The following is a 15,978-nucleotide window of genomic DNA, read 5'->3' on the forward strand; positions in this document are numbered from 1 at the left end:
TAGTGACCCTTGTTTAGGGTAAAAATTACCCTTGACACGTGGCCCTATAGGGGTCTGACACGTGTCATCACCTTATTGCGCCATGGGCATCCAACCAATGGATGCCACGTGGTATTGTACCCCCAATGGGGGAGCAGACCCATCTGCTATAAATAGAGGAATCTACCTCATTTATTGATATTCATATATACGCCCACAAAAACCCGAGCAATATTAATTGCGGAATCTCCCGCAATCCGAGAGAACCAATTTACCTTCCGTACGTAATTTCATCCGGAATCATACTAACTTGACCGTCGGAGGCGGAACTCCACCTAACCGGAGTTTCGTGGTTTTGCAGGTATAGAAGTCAGGCGTACATTCCCGGTGCTGTAACTCTCCCGTAGGACACCTAAAAAAACTCCGAAACATTTGGCGACGTCTGTGGGGAGAGTACCACTTGGATGGCATCTGAAAATGTACCAAACGTAGAGGGCAGCTGGCCCACGGCTGACCCTGAGGTCCACACGGACCATGAAGGCGGAAGTGGGGACGACTACAATGTCGAAACCTATATGGCCCCAGACGGGTCTTTCCGCTCTAGGCGCACCCGTTCCAAAGAAAAGAAGGAACGGGGTCAAGACAAGGCTTGCCCCAACAACCCAGGCGGCAAGCATACCGGACAACCCCAGGCGGCGGAGGGGTCGGCCCCCGTCACCAGAGAGGAGCTCATGAACCTCATGAGTAGCTTCAAAGGGGAAATCACCGACATCATCAAAAAGTCAGCTAGTTCCAGCAAGGGCCAGTCGGCCAAGAGGGCTTCAGTAAAGAAGCTAATCAAAGACCGGGTGCCTACTCCTCACCCGAAGCCTAAAGGGGGGGATGGGCCCCTAATTGACCTTTCAAAAATTCATTTCCCTGAATCAGGGCTGCGAAAGGCCATCCGGCAAATACAGCCGGGTGGGTCAAAGAAGACCTTCACAGATGCCCGGTTGTTTATCCAGGATAAGAAAGGTCAGAGTATGTCCCAGACGGATTTTACGTCGACATACCCAGACAGTTTTTGTAATTCTTCGATCAAGCATTCGGAAACTCACCCTATGAGCCAGACGCACGGCACGTCCGTCCGTACTGCTCCTCACGTGATCCACCAGGCTCCATTTGTGCCTCAGCAACCATATGGAGCTGGATCGCCATACATGCAGCATTCTCCTTTTGGGGGAATGGCGGCAAACACCGTCCAGCCCATGGACTGGCAGCTCAGGCTGCTAAACCTAGGGGAACAGCCTTCGGCTTTCTCCCGCAAAATAACCGAGGCGGCACAGCCGGCTAAGGTTAAGAATGTGTTGGTAGGTACCTTCGACGGTACCACCAACCCAGAAGACCATTTGATGGCCTACACCAACCTCATGTACCTACAGGGGTTGGACGACGCCGCTTGGTGTCGATGCTTCCCGGCAACACTAAAGGGCATAGCCCAACAGTGGTTCGGCAACCTGCCGGCTGGGTGCATCAATAACTTTAAGACGCTTGCATATTTGTTTGCGTCTAACTTCTCCATGAACATCCCGGCCAAGAAAACCAGTCTCGACCTAGGGGCGATCCGGCAGGGTGACAAGGAGGGACTTCAGTCCTATGTCAGGTGGTTCAATCTGATGAGAATTCAGATACAAGGACTGTCTGACGAAGTTGCGTACACAGACTTCTTCAAGGGTTTGAAAGATGGGTCGACTTTCAAGTTCGACCTAGTTCGCAAGAGGGTTGCTACCCTCTAGGAGGCACTAATGGAGGCTGAAGCCTATATACAGGCGACGGAGCTCTGTGCCGTCAAGCACCCGTCAGAACCTAGGCGGTCTGACGTAAAGGAAAGCCGGTTCCATCAGCCGACCAGAAAAGAAGAAAAGAAAAGAAAAGAAGTCTGGGCAGCTGACCGCCCAGGTCAGTCATCCCAGAAGAAGCAAAAGAAGTTAGAACCGTACGTCCCCAAGTACGAGTTCAACAAGGACTGCTCCTCCATCCTCATGGAGATAAAACACCGCTTGACCATTAAAAAGCCGGCTCCTCTAAAGAGCGCTGTCAAGAATCGGGATAAGAGCAAGTATTGCCAATTCCATGAGGACATTGGCCATGACACCAATGGTTTCTACAGCCTCAGGCTGCTATTGGACCGATTGGCTGATGAGGGGGCTTTGGAGTCCTATCTGACAAAGTCCAAGGGTAACCCTACAAATGGAGGGCAATCGTCTAAGAAGCCGGTGGTGAGCTCTGACACAGATGAAGAGCATATCTACACCATTGCAGGCAGCTTCGCTAGTGGTGGCCCCACCATTCGGGGTGCCAAGGACAACATCAGGAAGTTGTCCGCCTCAGAGGATGAAGGCCAGGCGTCGAAAGACGTCTTCCCAGAGGTCTTCATCTTTGAGAAAGACAGGGGTACGGTCAGGCGGCCCCACGATGACCCCATTGTCATCGAATGTAAAGTTGCCAATCAAAGAGTTGGTCGGATCCTAATCGATACCGGGAGCTCGTCTGACCTGATAAGCTATCGCTGCTTGGCGAAGCTGAAATACAAGCCCAACAATATGCACAAGGCCCCCCACCCCCTAGTCGGCTTTGGAGGTGGGGTAGTGCATCCGGTAGGTAGGATAGACCTACCCATCCGGCTGGGAGGCAAGGGGGAAGGGCGGCACATGGTCGTCAAGTTTTTGGTAGCCGAAGAGCTGACTGCCTACAACCTCATATTGGGACGTCCAACCCTCAATGAGTCCAAGGCGGTAATCATTCCCTCCCTCATGCTGATAAAATTCGAGAGGGATGATGGGTCAGTAGGCTCCCTAAGCGGGGACCAAAAGGCGGCTAGAGAGTGCTATCTCTCAGACGTTAGGCTGACTGCCCATGCAGCCGACCCCAACGAGGAACCTACTGACCTCGATGACAAAGAAGCCGAGCCTGTCCCTAGGGCAGGCGATACAAAGAGAAAGGCGGACCAATTGGCCCCCGCCAAGAAAATGAAATAGCAATCACTAGCTGGGGACAGGTCGGATGACCCCCGGCCCCAGCCGGCTGGTGAAAGCATTGATGTCGTCCTGGACGACAGCCGTCCTGACAGAACAATTAAAGTTGAGATGGTTGCTTTTGAAAAGTTGGGGGCAGACTTGCTCCAACTCCTGAGAGAGTTCAAAGACCTCTTCGCCTTTGAAGTGGAGGAGATGCTAGGCGTCAGCCCGGATCTAGCCGTCCACAAGCTAGCTGTTGATCCCAAAATAAAGCCAGTTAGGCAAAAGAAGAGGGATCATGGCGAGGATTGGGTAGCTACCAGGATTGGGTAGCTAATGTGGTCCTTGTCAAAAAACCGAATGGTACCTGGCGGATGTGTGTAGACTACACTGACCTGAACAGGGCATGTCCAAAGGATAGCTATCCACTTCCTAAGATAGACAATCTGGTTGACTCTACAGCCGGCCATGCCCTGATGAGTTTCATGGATGCCTACTCAGACTTCCATCAAATTCCCCTATGGAAGAAGGATCAGGAAAAGACGGCCTTCGTCACTGATCAGGGGCTGTACTGCTACACGGTGATGCCGTTTGGGTTGAAGAATGCGCCTGCTACTTTCCAACGAATGATCAACACGGTTTTCGCCCATCAAATTGGAAGGAATGTAGAGGTGTATATAGACGACATGATAGTCAAATCCAAGCTCCAGGCGGATCACCTAGCTGACCTCCGAGAAACCTTCACCACACTCAGGCGGCACAAGGTCATGCTTAACCCCAAGAAGTGTGTCTTTGGTGTTGAGTCTGGGAAGTTTCTCGGATTCTTGAATGATCAAAGAGGCATAGAGGCCAATCCGGAGAAGGTCCAGGCGGTGATTGACATGCAGTCACCCCGAACCGTCAAGGAAGCCCAAAAGTTAACCGGTTGCCTGGCGGCATTAGGAAGATTCCTCAGCCGGTCAGGCGACAAGTGCCTTTACTTCTTCCAAGCAATCAGGAAGAGCTCCAGGTTTGAATGGGGAGAAGAGGCTGAGGCGACATTCCAAAGGTTAAAGAAACACCTGCACTCGTTGCCTAGACTAGTTAGCCCCCTGCCCAAGGAGGTTCTCTACATGTATCTAGCCGTCTCAGATCACTCCCTTAGTGTCGTTCTCCTCGCTGAGAGAGACGGCAAGCAGCTTCCAGTGTATTTCATCAGCCATATTCTTAGAAATGCTGAACTCCGGTACCCAATGATTGAAAAATTTGGGCTGGCTCTCTACAAAGCAGTCAAGCGGCTGAAGCCATACTTCTTGGCTCATCCGATAACTGTCTATACTGATCAGCCACTCAAGCGACCAATGACCATCATGGAGTCATCCGGCCGAATGATCAAATGGGCTGTTGAAATTCAGAGCCTGGAAATAACTTTTGAGCCTAGGCGTGCAGTAAAGGGTCAAGCTTTTGCTGACTTCATTGTCGAAATGACTAGGCCCGCTCAGCCGGAGGATGCTGGCCAGGTTTGGAAGTTATTTGTAGACGGAAGCTCTACGGTAAACGGCTGTGGTGTAGGCGTAATTTGCAAATCTCCAGAAGGAGATACATACGAATATGCACTGCGGTTCAAATTTCAAGCTTCAAACAATGAAGCTGAGTATGAGGCCCTGCTAGCCGGTATACGCATGTGTAAGGCGGCAGGGGCAAGGAAAGTTGATGCCTGCTCCGACTCTCAATTGATCGTCAGCCAATTCAATGGTGACTACGAGGCCACTCATTCGGCAATGATCAAAAACTTGCAGGCGGTAAAAGAGGAGGCGGGGGAATTTGATGAGTTCCATTTGGAACAAGTGCCCCGGTCCGAGAACAACCAGGCGGATGCCTTGTCCAAACTGGCCTCATCCGCCACTTGTGACACGCTTAGGTCAGTCTTTTGGGAGGTCATGGAAAAAAGAAGTATCGAGCACGATCCCATTGGAATCTTAGACCGAAGCTCCACCTGGATGGACCCCATCCGGGACTATTTGGTAGACGGCACCCTGCCGGATGCCTCTTCAGAAGCGGCAGCGCTTTAAAAGCAAGCTCTAAGCTTTGAAATGTTCAAGGGGGAACTCTTTAGAAAGGGGTACCTCCAGCCGTTGCTGAAGTGCGTAACCCCATAACGGGGAAGAGAGGTGTTAGAGGATCTGCATGCGGGCTTTTGTGCTTCACATATAGGCGGCATGACTCTAGCAAGGAGAGCCAGACGGCAAGGTTATTTCTGGCCGACCCTTAAGGCGGATGCCATGGACTTAGTGAAAAAGTGTGACAAATGTCAGAAGTTTGGCCGTCTTATACACCGTCCGGCAACCGACCTGACGGCAATCTACAGCCCGGTTCCCTTTGTAAAGTGGGGCATGGACATCTTGGGTCCATACACGCCTGCCTCAGGAAGTAGAAGATATATTCTGGTGGCTGTAGATTACTTCACTAAGTGGGTTGAGGCCGAGGCGGTCAAAGGCATCAAGACGAAGGATGTCATCTCCTTTATTTGGAGAAACATCATCACCCGGTTTGGGGTGCCTATGTCTATGGTTTTTGACAACGGTCCTCAGTTTGAAACGCCTGCCCTTAAGTATTGGTTAGGAGATCAGGGGATCTCGCATTATTTTGCATCTGTTGGCCGGCCCCAAGCAAACGGTCAGGTTGAAGCCTTTAACAAGCTCATCTCAGACGGCATAAAAAAGAAGATCGAAAGAGCCGGTGGTCTTTGGGCGGATGAGTTACCTCACATCCTTTGGGCCATCAGAACGACTGAGAAAGGGGCAACCGGTGAAACCCCGTTTCTAATGACGTACGACACTGAAGCAGTCCTGCCAATAGAGCTCTATGAGCCAACACTCCGAGTCATGCTTTATGACGAGGAGGCTAACTGGGAAGCCATGCGCCTAGCATTGGATTCACTCCTAGAACGCAGGGGCAATGCCGCCTTACGTCATAAAATATACCGTCTGAGAATGACGAGGGCTTACAACAAAAGAGTATGCAAGCGCCCTCTCAAAGTTGGGGACTTCGTACTACGAAAGATGGAGGCCACTGGCAGGGCAAATGAGCAAGGGAAGCTTACCCCCAATTGGGAAGGCCCCTATCGGATATATGATGAAGTCAGAGGCGGCACCTACCGCCTGGAAACTCCAGACGGTAGGAAGCTACCTAGGACCTGGAATGTGGATAACTTGAAAAAGTACTACTTCTAGGAAGATGTAGTCATTTTTTGTAAATAGAGTAAATTAATGACAAATACTTTATTTCAATTTCTTTGTGTACCAAAGCCCCGATGTGAACAACACGTCCGGGTATTTTTTAAGATCGGGTAACCGTTTGCCCCAAACATAAGCAAAAAAACGCTAAGTACCTAACTTAGTCGGTTAAACGGCACAAAGCCTACAATAAACCGTCTGTTCAACCTCCGAACAGACATCCGGCAACGCCCATCCGGGTGAATTTGTCGAAGAGAACATCTCCCTTCCGGGTGGTATATTGTTCTAAGCGTCAAAACGTCGGACGGTCTTAACCGGCTAGGTTAAGCCCATGACCGTCCGAATGACCTATTGCAAACAAGATAGAGCCGGTTATTTCCCCCAAGGCAATACAGGCGGCAAAATTAAATCTTGTTGGGCAGACAACTATTGCCAAAAAGCAACCTAGCCGGCTAATGCGCCCATTAATCAACTTTTAACAGATCTTCACCGACTGTTACCCCATGGTACCCCAGAGGGGGAAATTACAATTCAAGCCACAGCCTTCTTTGCCTCAAGGCAACTAAGGCGGCGAAAATTTTATCTAATTTACTTCCCACCAATTTGGGAAAGATTCAATATGGCTGTTACCCCAAGGTAACCCAGCCGGTAAGAAGTCTATAGTCAGCCGGCATAGGCTGGCTCAGACTTCTCGCGCAAGCGGTCACATAGACCCCTATTTCGCTCTCTAAGTGCGACTCAAGCGACAATCAGCACATTAACATGCGTCTGACCTAAACCCGCCTGATCCAGATCGGTTGATTATTGATCTAGGACATGTATGGGCGGCTATTTGCTTAGTGTTTGCACTAAAACAATCACCCACCCAGGGGCAGGCATAGTCAACCCATTTGGCATTGTCAGTTCAAAAAAAAAAAAAAAAAAAAAAAAAAAAAGAGAAGCATACAAACAATGAAAAGCAAAAAATAGAACAAGTGTTGCAAAGATGACCGACTCAGTCGGCATAAAATTATATTAACATCAACTTTAAAACTTGTTCAATTGTTAGCCGGACCCTTGTCCGGTAAAAGATACAATGGAAACATACGGCACGTAGGCCGAAAAATATGACTAAGAGCTTAAGGCTGAGGAGGAGGTTGATCCTGATCCTGGCTCTGCAAGGCGACTCCTGGGACAGGAGGGACAATCTCCTCTTGATTCTCTCCCCCTTCTAAGCCGTTCTCCGCCTGCATGGCCTCAATTTGCTTTTGGACCCACTCCTCATAAGGCTCCGGAGCCGGCTGGTTCGTTTCTTGCGCATCAATGGCAAGATCTGCGTATTTGTAGGCAAGTTCCCAGACGGTGTATTCCGCGTCCGGATGGACCAGGGACCAAGCCTTCTTCATTCGAGCGATGCAGTCTTGCTCATTCTCTTCGATGAGCCGACTCTGTTCAGCCTCCAGCGTATCCTTGAAATTGTCGCTGGCCTTGGCTGCCGCCTCCTTCAAGCGGAAGTTGTCAGCAAGGAGATTTATGTTCTCCTTCCTAGCCACCTTTAGGAGTTTGGAAGAGTCGTTCACCTTCTTCAGCTCCGCCTCGGCATTATCCTTTTCCGCCTTGAGGTTGTGGATCTTGGTGCCGGCTTCATCGAGCGCCTTTTGGAGCCGCTTGATGTTGTCCGCCTGTTGCATGATTATGCTTTTAGTTTTTAATTCATGCATAATCATGAAATACTGGGCAACGTTATGGGCGTCAGACGCATCCCGTTTAGCCCGTCTTACTTGCTCACACTTGCGGGCATAAGCCTTCTTGAGCCCTTCCACGCGCAGCATTGACTTCAAAAGCCCAAACGGTGTCAGAAGTGACCAGGCGGCATAATAACTTAAAAAACAAATTGAAGGATTATGTACCTCAGACAGGCCGGCCAGAACCTGGTCGGCATTGAAGAAATGGATCCCTGGGATTGCCTCCTTCTCCTCTTTTGGGTTGGCCTGCAGCATGGCCTAAGCGTACCTTTGTACATCCGGCCAGTGAGGGGAGTGATCTGCACCAGAAATAGATGGTGAGAAGGCAACATACTTCCCTCCTATCGACTGCCGGCTGCCAGAAGAGTCTTCTGGCTGGAGCTGGGAGTGCGACTTGACCCGCATAGGCTTGCCAAGCAAAGAAGGGTTGAAGGGGTCAAGATTACCTTGGGTGGTAGGTTGAGGGTCGTGACTGCCCTCAGCCGGTATTGAAGCACCGGATGCCCTAGGCGGTGCCGTCTCCTTTTCAGGAACATTCGGTTGCCTCTTTGACATATCGAACCCCAGGACGAGGTTCTTGAGAGTTTTACCCCCAATCGTCAGACGGCTGGGTACCGTCAAAGAGGAAGTCTTCCTCGCCTTGTTCAGGGCAGGCGACTCCTCTCCAGGCCTAGGCCTGATTATTTTGGAAACGGAATGGGGCACCTTGCTCCCATCCTAAAAACAAACATAGCAATCAGGCGGCATCGAAGCCAAACAGAAATATATGTAAAAAGAAAAAAGGAAAAGCAAGATACCTTCTTCGCCGCCTGAGCAGCGAGTTTTTTCTCCGCATTAGCCTTGCGGATTTCAGCGGCTGACTTGGCGGGTGTCCTTTCAGCAGGCAACATTGCTAATCCACGCACTGCACAAAAGAACCCATCTGGTCAGAGAAACAAATAAAACAAGGAACAAGATATTACAAAATAAAATAGGGGCAATCTCTAATGTGACCTACGTTTGTCAAACTGAGTGCTAAGCTTACAGACGGACATAAACGCCTCGTCTCGAAGAAACTCGTGCCTAGGTACCCAATTTCTGGGTACACTTATTAAGTCCCCATTGGAGAGGGTGGCGGTGGTCTGTTCAAAGAACTTGGACTCTATTATTCACTCATAGTCCTCATCCGGAACACGAGGTTTTTTGCACTTGTGACCCAGAAGGCTGGCTTCCGGTTGTATACCCTATACTCCCGGTTCTCCGCCTTAGTAGGGGCGGAGATTAAGTAAAACCTGTTCTTCCAGTCGGACCACTTAGACGGTTTGTCTAAAGTCATCAGGTACTGGGGATAGGTGGTCAGTGTGTACCAGGCTCTCCAACCGCCTGGACTTCTGCTCAAGTAGTGCATGTGAGCAAAAGCCTCCCATCCGGGGTTGATTTCCTGCATCTCGCAGACGGCAATGTAACCCAATACGTTAACCCATGAATTGGGGGTTAACTGTCAAATACCAAGGCCATATCCTCGAAGGATGGCCTTTATTGTGTTATGAAGGGGGAAGCAGAGACCAGCTAGGAATGCCGCCTCATAGCAGCCGAAATATCCGTCCGCATTGGGCTGCTCGTCTTCCCAAACAATAGTGCCCAACTCAGGCGGCACAATTATTTTCCAGTCCCTCCCAAGCGGGCGAATTTTTACAAAGTCCTCCAAGTTATTGGCCATGCTTGCCCTATCCTTGGCAGAGACGGTGATGAGGAACGGGTCACCTTTATTATTCCAATTAGGCCTTTCCTCCGCCTCTCTATCAGCATCCGGTGTCAAGAGGCTGCTGCTGCTGCTGCTCTGCTCTCTACCGGATGAGGAGGCAGTCTCGTCGTCGCTGGCACCCTCTTGGTGTTCCAGCTCAACTTTAGAAGGCGAGGCGACATCTTCGTCACCTCCCATTCCTATTCCTAAAATCCCATCACTGGGAGTGCTTGGGGTGCGAGGCGGAGAATCTCTTACTCTGTCTGGCTGGGGTCAGGCGGCAGCTCGCCTGAGTCTGCCTCTCTGTACTCTGGATCGAAGGCAGTCTTTTTTGTGCGAGCCATTGCGTCCTGCACAGAGACAGAGACGGTCGGTTTCGGAGATGAACAAGGAGACTCCCCGTACCCAGAGGCGGCACCCCCAGTCCTAGACTCAGCCGTACCAGGAGACCGGCTGACCTCTAAATTGTGGTGTGCCGTGTGTGTGATGGGTGAGGTCATTATTAAGGTATTTACAGCCAAAGGATTCAAAAATAAACTCCAAAAAAGACAAGGAACCAAGACGTGACCTTGAGATTGGACAGAAGTTTGGAGACGGTTGTTGACCAAAGATACCTCAAACGGTATCACTTTGAGCAAACTGCAAATTGGCAAAAGGAAAATTAATCACCAATATTTCCCAAAGATACCACAGGCGGGAAAAGCCGGTTGGGTAAGATCGGCAAAAGCAAATAATCTGGGATTTTTATCAGATTGAGCAAAGATCCCCCAGTCGGCATAAACCGGCTGAGTTTCACAAGAAGACAGCTCAAAAAAAGAGATAAACCAACACAGGCGGCCAGAAGGCCGGCTGTGCATTCGTTAAGATGAGAAGACTGTTTGAAGGCACCCCAGGCGGCAAAGACCGGTCAGGGGTTCCAACAAAACAGTTTAGAAGGGAATTGCTTGCTCACCCCCCAGACGGTATGAGACTGGCTGGGAAAACAGCAAGGCAGGCCAAAAGAAATTCTGATCAAAGATACCCCAGACGGTTTACACCGGCTGAGGGTCTATTGAATGCAACTCACCAATGAGATTGCTTGAAGATACTCCAGACGGTTTACACCGGCCGAGGGTCTATTGAATGCAACTCACCAATGAGATTGCTTGTTTGATGCCCCAGACGGTGTAAACCGACTGAGGGTCTATTGAGTGCAACTTCAATAAGTGCCAGAAGATAACTCAGACGGTCTACACCGGCTGAGATTTTCAATAGACGCAATTTATAATAAATTGCCTAAAAAGCTCCAGACGGCAAAAGCCAGTTGCAGCATAATCAAACATCCAATCAAAGACCGATTGAGTCAGAAGGATACCTTAGTGAGACGGACTGCGTAACTCAAGCGGTATCCGGAAGAACGGCTGTTTGCACAAGTAAGCAGGCGGGGTCAAGAGCTCTCGCTTTTTCTCTCAAGAAATATCTCAAAAATGACAAAGTGAGAAATGAGAGGAGGGGGATGCCTATTTATAGGAGATCTCAGAAGGTGAACCGTCATCTCCTCTTTCTCCTTAGTTTGAAATTTGAAAAAAGAGGGGGAGGGAGGCGAATCGTCGCCTTCCTGCTTGGTTGGCACGTGTCACAGGTGCCACGTGGCATAGCCACGTCAGCACCCGTGAAGGGAAATGTTTAGGGTAAAAATTACCCTTGACACGTGGCCCTATAGGGGTCTGACACGTGTCATCACCTTATTGTGCCATGGGCATCCAACCAATGGATGCCACATGGCATTGTACCCCCAATAGGGGAGCAGACCCATCTGCTATAAATAGAGGAATCTACCTCATTTATGATATTCATATATACGCCCACAAAAACCCGAGCAATATTAATTGCGGAATCTCCCGGAATCCGAGAGAACCAATTTACCTTCCGTACGTAATTTCATCCGGAATCATACTAACTTGACCGTCGGAGGCGGAACTCCACCCAACCGGAGTTTCGTGGTTTTGCAGGTACAGAAGTCAGGAGTACATTCCCGGTGCTGTAACTCTCCCGTAGGACACCTCAAAAAACCCTAATATTAGTGGTGCACAATAAAATAGTGTGAACCGAGTATTTAAAAATTTGTATAGATCAAAGTATATTACATAATGGATATTGTCAATAAACCTGTTTAATAAGTCGAGTCAGAGGTGAAGTGGGTCAATTCTCGGAGAGTCACGAAAAAGACAGGTCACATTAAAATTTAATCGTTATATTGAAAAAAAAAAAAAAACCATTAGTATTTAATCGGGGTGGGTCGGGTCGAGACCTATCATTTTGTGAAACGCTAAACATCGCCCGCAATTTACCATATAAAGCCCACAAATATGATATGATTTGACCATTATGCCCTTTTTCTAAAATTGAAATAATCTCGGTGTAACAAATGTGGAGCCGTACTGGCTCGCCGGGGGAGACCGGATGGCAGGCCGGAGATGCGGGGGACGCCGGAGGTACGTCGTCGTCGACGGAAAACGAGGTAAGTCACCGTTAAAATTCACGGTTTACCGTCGGAGTGGCTCCGGCGCCTAGGGTGGACGCCCAAACCGTAGCCTGGACGTCCAAGCCGGACGCCACAACCACCAGAATGGCGTCCAGCCCAGACGCCCAGACCACCAGACTGGCGTCCTGGCAGACGCCACTCCACTGGGTGAGGCGGCCCTGCCAGGCGCCAGTCCAGTGGCTGTGGCAGCCCTGGCAGACGCCACCTTTAATAATTAATTTTTTTTTCTTTTTTGATTTTGTTGTTTTTTATTTAATTTTTTTGTAAAAAAAAAAAATCGAAAATGATTTTTTAAAAAAATTCGAAATAGGTTTTTTGTAAATTAAATTTGAAAATTCGAAATAGGTTTTTTTAAAATTAAATTTGAAAATTCGAAATGGTATATTTTTAAATTTAGTTTGAAAATTCGAATTGGGTTTTTATAAAAATTAAGTTTGATTATATATAATTATGTTTTTTTTTGTGTTAATTCTGTGGAAATATAGAAATTAAATGTATTATCCGTTAAATGTATATATTGTAATATATAATTGATGCAGGAATATGGTGGAGACGGAAATGATTACAGTGGGATATTTGGACATGATGGTCCATTCGAAGAAGCTCAACAGGCGATTGATTGGGCAAAACAGGTTGCAATTGCAGGTGGATTTTGCTTGGTAGTAGCAACTCATAAATCTCAACGGGATGGTAGAATGGATCGCATTTTGAGATGTGACCGTTATCGCAAAAGAGAAGAAAGAGATTTTCGTACAGCCACTCGGTTTGACACAAAGCGGAAAGGTTGTGGGTGTGAGTTCAGAGTAAAGGTTCGACAACTACGGAGTCGTGACGGTTGGGAAGTGAGAGGTTACTCTAAATGGGGGTATCACAACCATGAGATGATAGTATATGAAGAGGGTCATCGACAACTGAGCGGCTCCAACGAACCAGAACTTTCTGATTGGTCATGCAATCATCAGGGATGAGACGGCTCCAAGTTATTATTGGGTGTTGGAGAAGCTGAGAAACTACATCGGGCCTAATGTTCATCCAGCAGCCATCGTCAGCGACTGTGAGGGAGGTCTCTTTGCCCCCATAGCAGAGTTGTTTCCCGAATCGAACCACTTATTGTGCACATGGCACATCAACAACTGCGTGAAAGTGAAAGCCTACAACCTTTTCAAGAAGAATTTGGAAATGGCAGAGAGATTGGTGAATGGTAAGTGGCGGAAGATCCTACAGGCTACCACAGAGGAAGCGTATGAGCGAGCATTGGCTAACTTCAGGCATTCGTACCAGTGGTGTCCGGCACTGGTGGACTATGTGATGCATCAATGGGTCCCTCACAGGGAAAAGTTTGTCAAATATTGGACAAACCAGGTACTTCATTTTGGGAACACTACAACATGTAGAGTTGAGAGCGCTCATAGAGCTACCAAGGACTGGATTGATTCATCGACCGCTGCTTTGGATACACTATTCGCTAGACTGAACAAGTCAATTGAAACTCAGAAGAACGACATCAGGAACTCTCTAGAGGACTCCAGACGACGACATGGTACGATGTATAGCCATTTTATATTTAAGATTCTCCAAGGTCGTGTGTCGCACTACTGCTTGGGGTTGATTCTCACTGAGCTGAACAGGGTGAGGGACTTGGCTGACGAAGTGTATACTCGGTGTGGGTGTACTATTTCAGTAACTCATGGATTACCTTGCGCATGCACCATTCACCGCGTTATTACAGAAGAAAGGGCGTCGTTACATGTTGATCAGGTCCATTCATTCTGGAGGACGCTTGTTATTGGTGAGCATGCAGACAATCAAACGGCCGACCGTGAACAGGAGGAGTTGGAGCAGTTCCGTTCGATGTACGACCGAGTGTCCTCCAGCCATCCTTCTATTATTCGTGACGCTACTCATGTACTTCATGACATGTTCCACCCGTCTAACTTAGATTATGAGGAACCCGAAGGAGTTGACCGTCCTCGAGGTCGACAACGGCGGAACAGGAGTGCGTTTGAGTATATCCGTGGTCTTGGTCGTGGTCCTTCTCGTGGTCGGACATCGTCATCTAGTCGTAGTCAATCTTCATCGTCTGGGAGTGCATAGTCAAGCTTATTATCCTTGTACCACGGTTCTCCCTTGGCGGTCGCGTGAGACTGTCACCACACCGGTCAGAGAGCTAGCTATTGCGTTTCTTGGGTCGTCATACAGACATTTCATCCGACTAGACATGTCAACCGATTTTCCGGTGCCACCGATTATACCTCGGTGGTACAACATTCGCACAGCGAGCGTAGAGGGTTGGGATGCGCTATATAATGACCGGATCCACGAATGGAACACCCTAGCTGCATTTTAGTTTTTCATGTTTACATTCTTTATTTGTAATCTTATTTGTACGTTGCTCTTTTAATGAGAACATTAATATTTTATATTGTATTGCTTACTGCATTCTATATGTTGCATGGGTAATTTGCGCGGATCCACGAACGGTTATATCAAAATTTAAAAACAGCACTGATAATATGTTTAAGTTGGAAGCTAAAAGAACAATCTAAAATGTTACAATTTTACAACATAATGTCCAACATAATGCTCTATATATAAAATACAATAACCATCAGTAATCCCTCCTCGACGACGACTCCCACTGCGCAAGGGTCTGTTCCAGACTATCAACAACAGCTCTCCCTGTTGCACTCATGCTGTCCTTCTCAAGAGAGAGTTTCTGTACGTCTTGCATTATCTTTCCCATCCACTGCATACAACAAAAAACAGAAGATGAAATACAATAACAACAAATAAAACTTAATTAAAAGACAACGATAAATATAATAAAAGACATACCGCTTCCGTGGCAGTAGGCGGTGGCACATAATCATCATCGCTGTGGTCGAGATCAGCGATCAACCTCGGGTGCGAATACCGGTTGAACCATTCCATGTAGTAATGGTCACACATGGGAGTAACCCCAGAGGGCGGCCGCTGCAACTCCGCAGTCCATAAGCGGGCCACCATCGGAAACTGGTCCCACGTCCCGGCCATGATATCCGGCCATTCCACGACGTAGTCCCTCGACGATGCAGGTCGGACCGCCTTCATCGGGCACGCCGGGGGAGGAGGGACAACTTGGACAAATCCAAGCTGGCGAAGACAACGCTGGGGCATGTACGCCTCGACGATGTCACGATACTGAATGAGTCCCGTGTACAGGGTCCTGGGTACCCTAACACTAGGGTTCGGGCCGAAAGGCATCCAGTTCACCTGTACAATAACAACATATAAAATTTAATAACATGAATATAATATGTGCAAATAATAAAATGTAGACTCTATAAATAAACGTTACCTCTAAGGGGGACAGCCTGTCCAGCAATAACCGTATCGATCGGAGGCGGTCAACGGACTTCTTCTCCGAGCGCGGACTCCACGCACAAGCACGCGGCATCCCCTCATCAATAGGAACTGGGTCACGATGTGGTCGCAATGCAGGAAAGTACTCGTATATCCAGGTCTGCAATAGAGTCAGACACCCAGTGATACCTGCCGCGTCAGCCCGACTCGCAAATCCTAGTTGGCGATACAAATACGCCAACGTAGCCGATCCCCAGGAAAACTGGCCTACACTGTCGGGGTCACACGCCTCTACAATGTCGCGTGGCCTGAGCTTGTTTCCGCCGCTCTTATCTGGAAACAAGGTACATCCGAGGAGTAGAAAAACATAAGCACTCAGCTGTGCGTCGGGCGTCCTACGTGCACTCGGGTACAAACACCGCTGCAACACGGATGCGATCTTCACACCTCCGTGTTCCCAAACACCTAGCGCCTC

Source organism: Chenopodium quinoa, unplaced genomic scaffold (genome assembly GCF_001683475.1).
Source record: "Chenopodium quinoa cultivar QQ74 unplaced genomic scaffold, ASM168347v1, whole genome shotgun sequence".
NCBI lineage: Eukaryota > Viridiplantae > Streptophyta > Magnoliopsida > Caryophyllales > Amaranthaceae > Chenopodium > Chenopodium quinoa.